Genomic DNA, 11,870 nt, shown 5'->3' with positions numbered 1-11,870 from the left:
TTCAAAAGTAACAAATTGATTGAGAGAAAACCAATCTGGGAAACAAATGAAACACATCAACTATAAAAGGAAAACAAAGGAACAACAGGACCACTAAAGATGTCCTTGTACTGATGATAAATAAACTAATCATGCATATCATAGATACCAAGATTGAAATATTGTACTTACGGCAGACGAGCGTTTCGTCTACAAAAGACACATCAGTGACGCTCAAATCGAAAAATAGTTAAAGGCCAAATAAAGTACGAAGTTGGAGATCATTGAAGAACAAAATTAAGATATACTAAATATTTGGACCAGATTGTGATATTGAAAACCCTGGTGTAAAAATTTTGTAGTTTTACAGAAATTTCTCAACTGTTGTAAAATACACGAGCGAGTTAATATGACCTTATAAGACTAAACTATATGTACTACTTTCATATTTATCACTGTCATATTATAAAAAAAAATGGATGATGGTGTGGATTTAAACGTATAACAAAGTAATATAATAGGTTAGACTTATTGTTGAAAATTATCTGCAATGTGAAGTCTACCTCCAAACGCTCCTTAACGGAAAACAAACATTATATGTTTTCCAAACTGTCTACATCTAGTAAAGTTATAGGATTTCTAATTCGTCTCGAAAACCTGGAATCTTTTTTAACGTCTACGAAAATCGCATAGAGACAACAATGTGTGAGCGAAACATAATACTTTTTAGGTAAAATTGTCAAAAATTTGGATACTGTTGTGTTTTATCACTATAAAGACAAATAATTATTTCAAACAAGAACAGTAAAATGGCATATAGAAAAGCTATAGACAAAGTTCATAAAAAAATGAAAAACAAATATACAAAAAATGACAATAGAAGAATTAAACAATGGCGGGGTATATAAAAACCGAGCCAAGCCAAAAGTATATAAAAACAAATGGACTCAACAGTTAAAGTTAACAATATGCAAAGACACTTATAAACACTATAAGACGTAATCAAGATGCTTACAATGTAACAACGTCAGTACCTAGAATTTATTATTCAAGACAAGCATGTTTCATTTGTAAAGTTGATATAGAATATTTATCAACAAGGTCTTTGTATCTTCCAATTAACTTTTTGGGAAAAAGGACGAGACGTTTCTGACTTAACCTTGGTTCATGTGGGTTTTTTTCTCTGACACCGTAAGTGACGTTTTATGTGTCGTATTGACAGCTACAAGCTCGAAATGTATATTCCATATGCAGGTAATGTTGATATGTTGCTGCTAAGGTGTTGGAAATTTATTCTTTCATAATAGTAATCATCCCGTTTGTCATAGATTCCTATTCATAGATGACCCTTTATGGAAAATCTGTTTTTTCTTTTATTTCTAGTTCAATATTTCAATTCATTCAACCGTAGTTCTATGATCCAATATTGAAAGCTTTAAGACAAAATTAATAATTTTAACTGAATTGTATTTTATTACAATCTTTTTTTTATTTGGCCTGAATGAGTAACATCATCTAATGTTATGTAAAAGAATAACCATAGCACAATGACGAAAATGCAGGTTTTTGAATTACCGACTTCATTCATGAGAGTTTCTAATGCAGAAGAAAGTTTATTATCCTTTCAAAAGAAAAGCAAAGATAATACTTCAAAATAACTTTAGCAAGCAACTTGTTATTGTTCTATAATCTTTTGTAACAATAATTTAGTGGACATTTAATTATAAAGTGTATCGTAACTACCATGATTTCCACAAGACAATATTTTACTGCTGAAACAAATTTATGCGTCATTGTAAGAAAACGCACTCTAGGGAGACGTTATTTCTGATTGCGTATACTGTTATGAAATAATGCCAGAAGCAAATTTAATTTCAGGAAAATAAAGATTAATTGAGCGAACAATGTTGATTTGTTATGTTTAAGTTTTTTCAAATCCTTATATCAGCAATTTCTAAATTCAATAGAACAAACATTGCGTTTATGGTTAGATTTCATTGCATTTTAACAGTTGTGGTTTGCATCTGTTGATTATTTTTACCACAAATGGTGCTTTTCAATTTATTCTGACTTGATTTAGTAGGTAGTGACGCTTGTCCGTATTTCATTAGATTTACAGTACATGAAATTGATATTTGATACAAAACAGATAGTCAAATATAAGGCTGATAATTAGTTGCAACACGTCATAACACTTAAAAATGATATATTTTTATTAATCAGTCAATAAATTCCAATAGCAATTATCGCATGCATATTGAGGACGATATTTTAATGACAAACAAAAGATGATTATATCGTACATGCAAAAGGATCTCGTTATAAGCAGATTGTCAATTATTTCTAATAGCTTAAACATTTAATATATCTGGCTTTGTCAATACATGTAAACTATCATGATCATATTCGTCAATATACAGTGTTGGGTCAGGAAGGTGTTCAGTGATTGTCTTATGCAAGGTCTTAGTGGGGTTTTTTATTTTTGTTTTGGGAACATGATGTTCATAGCTGATCTTTGATAGTTTATGAGTAACTTATTGACAATGTTTAGTCTCGGTGTGAAAACAAATCAAAGATACAATGCTGTAATGTGTTACTCAAGACGAGACGCACATTTCGTAAATTAAACACTGGACACTTTTAATTTGCAAAACACTCATTTGCAAATCCGCCGCCGCCTCAAACAAGAGCTACAATATCATGTATATAACCAAAATGTGCAGAATTACATGGGATTCAATAATTTCATTGGTTTTCTACAGTTACTTTCATATTTATTTTGCAATTTGAATTATAAAAACATGGGATTTTCAATATCCCATGGGACAGGGCAAAATCCCATGGGATTTACCATTATCCCATGGGATTTTGGTTAAATCCCATGGGATTTTTTTTTGTCCCATGGGATTATTGTAGTCCCATGGGATATTTGTTGTCCCATGGGACAAAAAAAATCCCATGGGATTTTTATTATCCCATGGGATTTTTAATATCCCATGGGACAAATTAAAATCCTATGGGATTCTAATTGTAAATATATAGATATAAATAAACAGTAATGTGTATGTTACAATGTATTCTATTTGGTAGTAAATTATTATAAGATGAAGCTTTTTAATTGAATATCTTTTTTTCTTGGGAAATGTTAATTTAGCATATTGTTCTTTAACTGTTCAAAACTAAACTTTTAAACAACAAAGCAGATAATGTAAGTATCAATATATGTTTATTCATGAATTATAGAATACTTTCTTGAAACACAATTATTTGCCATTTGAAATCAATAAAAACTCTATTGTTAGGCTTAACATACTAGTAGCTATTTAAGTAAATCTATTTTTTTTCACAATATCCCTCAACACAAAACATTAATAGTTTCTTATCATCCAGCATTGTTTGTTGGTATAGTCCACTTTTTGGACATTCAGCACAGAACTTTGACATTATTGTGGTTTCAATATTTTTTTGAATTTAAAAGAACTTCAAATCATTGACTGAGTGATGAAAATAATAACTGATCCAACTTTTTTCTTTGAATTTATTCTGGTCTTGTTTCTATGTTTTCTCCATTTATTTTAGGTGGTGAATTTCAATCCTTCTGAAAAAGAACCAATAAAATCTAAAGTAATGGATTATACAAAATTGTTTTCATACATGTAGCAATAATATGATTTTCAATAAAAATAGCTATGCGGTATGGATTTTACTGATTGTTAAAGGTTGTCCAGTGTCATCAGTTGCTAACGGCCTACATCCTTTGGTCTCTGATGGAGGGTTGTCAAATTAGCAATATACCACATCTTCCTATTCTAATACCATATAACAATCAATTAATTTATTCTTCTTTATAAAATTTGGGTATTTTCCCAAGTTATATACATAATATATATATATACTGTAAATTCGTAATTAATGCAAGTTTTTTTTTATTGCGAAAAATGCAACGGAGTTGTAAACGCAATAATTTAAACTCGTATTATGAAATATTTTATATGGATTAAACAGGATTTTTCAAAATCGTAAAATTTAAAATCGTATTTAAGTCTAAAATGACAGAATCGCAATAATAAATGCACGCAATAATTTATGAATTTTACAGTATAAAGATCAATGTTAAACAGGGGCGTAGCTAGGTTTCAGATCAACTGTAGGCACAAATCGGCAGTGGGTCTGGGGGCCGCTCAATGCCCCCTGCAACTCCAGGGCGGAGCCATGGTAGGGGGTTCAGGGCCCCCGACGGAAAACGGTTTTCAGCATTTTAGTTGCATAATTTTGTGTACAAAAGTATCATATTTACTGGTTTTTATCATGATAATATTCATGAAGAAAAGTTCGAAGAATTATGAATAATATTACCTTAACACCTGAATTAACGTAGTACAAACAAAAATCTGGAAAAACAAATTAAATAATTACAATAGCCCAGTGTATATCAGACTAGTTTTAGATTAAGGCCCACAGAGGGTGAGAAAAGGAAAAGATTTTCAACTTTTTTGAACGAATCTTTTAACTCAAATTTTGGCAAAAAATGGTTAAACAAATTTAATATTTCTGAACTTTTATGAATAACTTTCAGATACAGTTTCATAAACAAATACATTTACTCAAAGTCAAGTCGGCGGTTTTTTCTGCCGATAAAATCAGTTATACTCGCATCAACATCAACATTGAGGTGTCGGTGGATATGAAGAAGAGATAGATTTGAAAGTCGCTCGTCTCCCATTGTCGATCTCAGGTAGGATTAGTCCGAGATTACTCTGACGTCCAACGGCTGTTTTGCCAGACAAGCTAGGGCCGTCCCACGGCCCATCTTGTCTGGCAAAACAGCCGTTGAACGTCAGAGTAATCTCGGACTAAGGTAGGATTTGACGTGTCTCATCGCGCTGAAGGATCTTTCACTAGTTGCCGATGAAACAGGCATTGTCAATAAAAATCCAAATAATCCTATACACTGAAGGGTACAAATCGGCGTTTGTTACGTTAAGGACACGAAGAAGTCTATCTGGTCTGTTGTCTTCAATACGAATACGCCAACGGGCTTTTCATCATGCTATCTCATCTTCAAATTCTGTTTTTTTCACCTAAATCCGAACGGTAAGAGTTGTAAATTTTGTTTGCTATTTCTGGAGTCAAGTTCCCTAATTTGGCAATAATACGCATTAGAATTAAAATGTTTGGTTTTTTTTCCAAAAGGGGTATAATCGGCAAATTTTTGTATAGGCACGTGCCTAGTCGAGCCTTAGGTAGCTACGCCCCTGTTAAAAGTTAAAACTTTAGACAACTATAATAACATTCCATTATTCACAAGAATTTGCAATATATTATACAAAATGCAGACAACAGAAACAATATTTCTTTAAGCTTTTGAAGTTCAGACAGATTTCAATTTGTGTTTTATTTCAATGAAAAAATACCTTGAACATATTGGAAATTATAACATTGATACAAACAAAATATGTATGTTTTATCCTTTTTTTTTGTGTTGTTGGCTTGCTGTCTCATTTTAATATACATTTAAACATACATCAATAATCTTCTTCTTTATTAAAAGTAAAAATGGGATATTTCTGATTTTGATATCCCAAAACATTATAGTTCTATCACATAACTTATTACCAAGTTCAAAAACACCAATGTGTTTGATATTAATTTTAAGACATGTATAAATGTTCCAGACCATATCAGTATTCAGATCTTACTTTTATGGTCCAGAACTTACAGTCCCACCATATGTGTACAGTCAGACCATTTAAGTATACTTGTACTGTCTGGTACCAGCTCAACCAAACCTGTGTTTTTATTTTAACTGCAATTAAACTTTTTGTATTAATCTATTAAAGATTTCAGTTATGTTGATCTGTACTGTACATTTGTTTGTAATAAACTTGACCAACTTCTTAAAATTGGGCAGACTGTATGCGTACAGTCCAAATACTTGTTTGTTCTGGAACATAAACATGATTAACAAGCATTTGGCAGGATGTCATGCTAAAATCCCATTAATATTAGTACTAAATTTTGAGTATATACATGTAAATCCACAAGTTACTTACTGAAATTCATGGTGAACACTCACCAAAAACTTACAATTTAGAGGAAAGACTGGAAAGATGAATGCACTAACACTATCAAAACAGAGCATAAAACTTACCGAAAAACAAGATGTTTTACATTTATCCAGGAGCAGGATAATTGAAAAGTTGTTTTTTTCTTTCTCTGCTGTCCATCATATAACCTTTGAATTCATTCATGCAAAATATGAAAATCTGCAAAGGTAAGACCTAGAACCTCAACTTATCCACATTTTGAATTTTGAACTGCATACTTGTCCTTTTCATCTTGCTGACAACCTAAACATAAAAAAATGATAAAAACATAATTCTAGATTGAATTTGTGTTTTTATTTTTGTTGGTACATGTACAAACAATTTTCCCAACTTTAAAACGAAAACATCATCACCAAAGAGGAGGTCATACTAACCTCCGAAATATTTAAACAAACCGAAATTATTACTTGATTAAGATCTTGTCGTAAATTAATGGCATAGATACTCTTATTTTTGAAAACTTGATGTCTATTGCATACTTATATTCCTTTGTACGAGAGTATGCATATTAAGATGGACTCCATGGACTTTAATGTAAGCATGATTAATTTTACAGTCACTGACAGTTTTTCAGCTCTATGTGTACATTTTGAGAGAATCTTGCAATACTGTATATTCTGATATTCAGAACTTATTGTGAGGTTTTTATTAATACAACTGAAAGCTGTATCTCGTTTTCATTTCTGATACATATTTATGAGCTGAAGACCAGTGCCGAATTTTTCTCACTGCATTGAAGACCCATAGGTGACCTTCGGCCGTTGTCTGCTCTTTGATTGGGTTGTTGTCTCTTTGTCAAATTCCCAGTTTCCACTTCCCATTTTATATCATGTATGCTGATTTTTCTTAAATTACAATATTCAATCATGCAATTTTGTCTATTATTGAAAATACGATAAGCAAAAATAAATGCACAAAAAATTTAACATTGTTATATATATATGTAAAAGACTTTTTTTTAAATTCAAAACAGTTGCCTACACTGTTAATTTCCTTGTTTGATTTCATATTTTTAAAGCCTTTATAGCTAGCTAGATGGTATGCCGGGGCGGATCCAGCTATTTTAAAAAGGGGGGTTCCCAACCCAAGACAAAGGGGATGATCCTATATTCATTTGATTTGTTTTATTGTCTCATACAAGAATATATATGGTTTGACGGTGGGGATCAGGGATCCTGAAATTTTTTCACCTAACCACTGGATGACAGCCGGGGATCTCAACCATTTAAAAGTTTCTCAAACATGTGGGGGTGGGGGTGAACCCCATGGACTCTCCCTATATTTCCTTTGATTTGTTTTATTGTTCTATACAAGAATATATAAATATGGTTTAGGGGTGGGGATCTTGACCGTTTACAAGTTTTCAAACTAGAGGGGGTGGGACTTCACTTTTATTTTATTTCATTATTAATTTTATTGTCCCCGACAAGAATATATATGGTTTAGGGGTGGGGATCTGGATCGTTCACAAGATAATAGCACATTCTCAAATTGAACAGAGTGGGGTAACCCCCAAAGACCTCCTTTTAATCTCATTTGATTTGTTTTATCGTCCCATTCAAGAATATATATGGTTTAGGGATGGGGATCTGGACCGTTTACAAGATAATAGCATATTCTCAAATTGAAAGGGGTGGGGATTACCTCCCATGGACTCACCCTCCCTTCTTTCTTCCCCCCGAAATACCTTTTAATAAGCCCCAATGCACAGATAGTTCACAGTATTTTCCCTTGATTTACACTAAAGAATATACACTATACAGGTGTAATTTTTTTTTTAAAAGATAATACAACTGAAGACCACCATGACCACAGTGGTGGATCCAGAATTTTTCATAAGTGGGGCCCACCGACTGCCTAAGAGGGGCCTGCTCCTGCCATGACTCAGTGATTCCATATATAATCAACCAATTCTTTTCCTAAACAGGGGGCCCTGAACTCCTGATTCCCCCTTTTTTTTCCTCATTTCAATCACCCTGATATAAATTTAGTTTTATCACTTACAATAGGAATGGTTTGAATTCCCCCAATAATTCTTATATACCATTAATATCAACATATTTCATTTTTGATAAATGAAAGGCAAAAGTTTTCTATGGGTAGAAATGGATCTATATAGTGGGAAGCTTTCAGATTCACACCATGCCGGTGGCTGTGTTCAAAGTGCTGGGTTTTTATGACCCTCGTTGTTTGCGGACTAACTATTTAGGCCAGTGGTGGATAATAGTGTGCGTGCATTAATCTTCTATACCTTCTTAATCAATATATTCAAATACTGACGGCAAGTGTTGTAATTATGTATCAATGTCTTTTTGAAATCACCGTGCTATTTACATGTGGGATCGAGAATGCAGGGGAAGGAAACTTGTCAATTATGTTTATTTCTAAGCCAAAATAAAATGAGCCGCCGTAAAATTAACCTTGGGTAATAACAGTGCATGTAAGGCTCGTCTCGGAGGGGTGTCTTTTTTCTGTCTTCTTTTTATGCCCCACCTACGATAGTAGAGGGGCATTATGTTTTCTGGTCTGTGCCTCCGTTCGTTCGTCCGTTCGTTCGTCCTGTTTCAGGTTAAAGTTTTTGGTCGAGGTAGTTTTTGATGAAGTTGAAGTTCAATCAACCTGAAACTTAGTATATATGTTCCTTATGGTATGATCTTTCTAATTTTAATGTCAAATTAGAGTTCTTACCCCAATTTCACGGTCCACTGAACATAGAAAATGATAGTGCGAGTGGGGCATCCGTGTACTGGGGACACATTCTTGTTTTAGTTATATTTTTAATAACTTACACTTTTTTCCATTATTCTCTTTCTTTCACTATTCTTTATTCCTTTTTTTTCTTTGTCCTTTGTTCTCTATTTTGTTAATTCACATCCATACCCTCTTATGTGTATGTGGACTTACTGTAGTTTATTTTTTAGTTCTGGCAGAGATATTAGATACAATATATATGTCTCTGGTTCTGGTATTATGCGATAAGTCAATTTCTTTTTCATGCAGTGTCATGAAATATAATGGTTTTATGCATATCAGCCAAGATTGTGCGCAACATTTTAATAAACAATTCAACACTATATACACGTTATGTGAATTTTATTAAAAGGCAACTTCTGATATAAAAAATATTTTTGAGGGCCTAGCAAATAAATCATGTAAAATTGTAAGATATAAAAAAGTTAAACAAAAAATACTAAACAGAAAACCATGGGTTGACCATGAAGTACGTGATCTTAAAAAAACTATTAAAGCAATAGGAGCTAAACTGAGACGAGAACCATTTAATTTAGAGCTAAAATGTAACTTTTTTACACATGCTAAGAAACTTAAAAAATTAGTAAAGAGAAAGAAAATTGTATTTAAAAAGAACTTATATGAAACATTAACAAATTTGCAAGAAAATGACCCCAAAAAATATTGGGAACTCCTTAAAAAATTAAAAAATGAAGACACTAAACAGGATGATTGTTCAAATATTAAATTAAATAACTATGAAGAACATTTTCAAAATCTTGGTAAGGCTGAAAAATATGATAACTCTTTTAAAGAAAAAGTTAAAAAAGATTTAAATATGCTTGAGAGTACTTTAGAACATAATATTTATACTGATAGTCCATTTTCAATATCAGAAGTAAAGAACTGTATAAAAGAATTAAAATCAGGGAAAAGCGCTGGACCTGACTTAATATCTAATGAAATTATAAAATATAGTAGCATTGTTACAGTTACAGCCATAGTTAAACTTTTTAATCTTATTTTATCATCTGGTATTTACCCCACCAGCTGGAGAAAAGCATTTATTGTTTTAATCCATAAGTCTGGAGATAAAGAAGACATATGTAACTATAGAGGCATTTCTATTTTAAACTGTCTAGCAAAATTATATAGCTCTATTTTGAATAAAAGACTAGTAAAGCATTACGAAAATAAGTTCTCCAGTCATCAATTTGGATTTCGTTCAAATCACAGAACATCTGATAGCATATTTATTTTAAAAACTCTTGTCACTAAATATTTGAAAAAAAATAAGAAAAAGCTGTTTGCTTGTTTTGTAGATTTGCGTGGTGCTTTTGACTCTGTTTGGCATAATGGCCTGTTGTATAAATTGATAAATGATGGTGTTGGTGTGAAATTTTATACTACTTTGAAAAACATGTATAGTTTATCCCAGTCTGCACTGAAGATTGGCAATGAACACTCTTTGTTTTTTCCAATAATTAGAGGTGTAAGACAAGGGGACAGTTTAAGTCCTACTTTGTTTAATTGTTATATAAATGATTTACATTCAATTTTTGATGTAAATTGTAACCCTCCAGTTCTTGATACTTCAAGTATCCAAACTCTCAGCTATGCAGATGATTTAGTGTTACTGTCCGAGACACACCAGGGGCTTCAAAACGCATTAGATAAACTAAATAAATATTGCACTAAATGGCAATTGAGTGTTAATACAAACAAGACTAAAATTCTAGTTTTTCAGAATATTTATAAACAATCCCCACCCCTCTTGTTTAATAATAAATTTTTGACTGAAGTTAAGGACTTCAAATTTCTAGGGAATATTATTAACTATAGGGGAAATTTTACAAAAACTACTGAAGAGCTGTCTAAAAAAGGCATTAAAGTTTTATTTTTATTGAGAAAATATATGTCAAATTTTAATTTTGTTCCCACTAATTTGTCATGTAAATTATTTGATACTCTTATAAGACCTATTTTGACATACAACTCTGAGATTTGGTTTATGGATAATTTTCAGTCAGCTTATAGAGCATCTAATAGAGCTGCAGTAAATAATACATTTTGTGATACTCTTGCATTAGCAGAAAAATATCCCTTTGAGAAGGTTCATTCTAAATTTTGTAAAGCAGTATTAGGACTGAAAAAGACAGCCACTAACATAGGTGCTAGATCAGAATTAGGTAGATTTACTTTGGACTCCTATATAAAAACTCAAACACTCATGTATTTTTATAGAATAAATTGTAATGATATTAATCCCCTGGTTAAAGAATCTCTACAAACAAACATAAATTTACATTCAGAAGGAATTTATTCTTGGTACTCATTTGCAGATAAAATTTTTAAAGAAATGAAAATAAACCCAGAAAATTACTCTAATAATAATGTACCTTTTAAACAATCAAAAAACATGTTAAAATGTAATATAAAAAAGTGTGTTTCAGAGGAATATGAAAAAAATACTTTAATTAAACTTTCAAAAATGGATTCCTCATCCAAACTTTGTCTTTATGGGAAATTAAAAAATAATTGTCAGTCTGAGGAATATTTAAATTGCAATAATTTTATACATAGGCAGTTACTCTCAAAATTTAGACTAAGTGATCATTCCCTAGGCATTGAATTAGGAAGGTACAGAAACATTCCGAGAGCACAAAGATTATGTAAAAAATGTGAAGTCTTAGATGACGAATATCATTTCTTTTTGTATTGTGACATTAACACATATTTGCGTTCTAATCTTTTTGTTTATCTAAAAGACTATGTACCATTATTTCAGCATCTTGATGCATTCAATAAACTTAAACACATTCTAAACCCTATCCCTGAACTTGTTTGTCATATTGGAGTCTTCATTAAACAGTCTTTAGAACTGAGGGAGTCAGACCCATGTCAGGCAAGGTTATGATGGTGTTTTTTACATACATTTATAATTGAACTCTAATGTTCTATTTTTCCATATATTGTATTGTATTATTTTGTATTTCATTGTATTACATTGTATTTCATTGTATTGCATTGTATAGTATAAAATTATTGTTTCAT

The 11,870-nt window shown here is 31.5% G+C and overlaps 1 long non-coding RNA gene across 1 annotated transcript; it reads right to left on the bottom strand.

Annotated features, from left to right (window-relative positions):
* Positions 1-3,186: 3,186 nt before the first annotated feature.
* On the bottom strand, positions 3,187-8,682 carry LOC139488841 (uncharacterized). Its single transcript, XR_011656093.1, has 3 exons — positions 8,338-8,682; positions 6,131-6,329; positions 3,187-3,577 (listed from the first exon to the last, which is right to left on the bottom strand). It is a non-coding gene; the product is annotated as an uncharacterized lncRNA (long non-coding RNA).
* Positions 8,683-11,870: the final 3,188 nt, after the last annotated feature.

This window comes from Mytilus edulis, chromosome 9 (assembly GCF_963676685.1).
Source record: "Mytilus edulis chromosome 9, xbMytEdul2.2, whole genome shotgun sequence".
Taxonomy (NCBI): Eukaryota; Metazoa; Mollusca; class Bivalvia; order Mytilida; family Mytilidae; genus Mytilus; species Mytilus edulis.
The sequence above is the reverse complement of the archived record's forward strand: the minus strand, read 5'-3'. Positions and strand labels throughout refer to the sequence as shown.